Source organism: Mustela putorius, unplaced genomic scaffold (genome assembly GCF_011764305.1).
Source record: "Mustela putorius furo isolate JIRA1106 unplaced genomic scaffold, ASM1176430v1.1 tig00003834_pilon_pilon_pilon, whole genome shotgun sequence".
In the NCBI taxonomy this organism is placed as follows: Eukaryota; Metazoa; Chordata; class Mammalia; order Carnivora; family Mustelidae; genus Mustela; species Mustela putorius.
In genome coordinates this window covers 51984479-51985780 of record NW_025421987.1, presented here as the reverse complement: position 1 = coordinate 51985780, position 1302 = coordinate 51984479, and the positions used below count along the sequence as shown (strand labels likewise).

The 1302-nt window shown below is 39.6% G+C and overlaps 1 pseudogene; it reads left to right on the top strand.

Moving 5' to 3' along the window:
* Positions 1–764: 764 nt before the first annotated feature.
* Positions 765–865, top strand: LOC123394608 (annotated as a pseudogene).
* The last annotated feature ends 437 nt before the right edge of the window (positions 866–1302 follow it).

Sequence of the window (1302 nt, the reverse complement as noted above, 5' to 3'; positions counted from 1 at the left end):
CTAAATCCACAGAAAAAACAAAGATTTATGGATGTGAAGGATAAGATGAACTAATAAACGCTTGACTCTATTATAAATTAATGCAAGCATGACTCAAACATTAAATACCATTCCTACAAAAGTGTACAAATAATAATGAAAATTAAAGATTAAGTAAGGAAATTTAACTTAGTATTATTATTTTGCTTAATATTCTTATTAGTATTATATCTTTTGATGAAAGTAAGAGCAGTGTCTAGTATCTTTGTTCTTTTTCTTTTATTTTAAAGGTTTTATTTATTTATTTGACAGAGAGAGACACAGAGAGAAGGAACACAAGCAGGAAGAGTGGGAGAGGGAGAAGCAGGCTTCTGCCAACAGGGAGCCCAATGTGGGGCTTGATCCCAGGACCCTGGGATCATGCCCCGAGCCCAAGGCAGACGCTTAATGACTGAGCCACCTAGGCGCCCATTTTTCTTTCTTTCTTTTTTTTTTTTTTAAGATTTTATTTATTTATTTGAGAGAGAAAGAGAGAAAGCAAGAGAGAACCCAAGCAGAGGAAGGGGCAGAGGAAGAGGGAGAAGGAGACTCCCCACGGAGCAGGGAGCCTGATATGGGGCTGATCCCCGGATCCTGATCTGAGCAGAAGGCAGACTGCTCAACCGACTGCACCACCCAGGTGCCCCTAGAATCTTTTCTAGAGAAAACAGAACATATCTGTGTTCTGTGAGTGTCTACAATACTCTCCACTTCAACAATATCTTCCTGAGCTTCTAAAACTGCATGTGGATGTCCTCGCACATGTGCTAAAATTAGAACGATACAGAGATTAGCGTGGCTGCTGTGTGAGGATGACATGCAAATTTGTGAAGCATTCTCTATTTTTTCTACTCCTGAAACCAACATTACACTATATGTTAACTAACTAAAATTTAAATAAAAACTTAAGAAATAGCTGATGGGGGCGCCTCGGTGGCATATTGTTAAGCGTCTTCTTTGGCTCAGGTCATGATCCCAGGGTCCTGGGATTTAGTCACACATCTGGTTCCTTGCTCAGCGGGGAAGCCTGCTTCTTCCTCTGCCTGTGGTTCTCCCTGCTTGTCCTCTCTTTCTCATTCTCTCTGACAAATAAACAACATCTAAAAAAAAATTTTTTTTTTAAATATGTTAGCCATATATATATATATATATATATATATGTATGTATATATATATAAAATAAAAAAGGACGCCTGGGTGGCTCAGTCGGTTAAGCAACTGTCTTCCACTCCGGTCATGATCCCAGGTCATAGGATTGAGTCTCCAAGTCTCCAATCAGGCTCC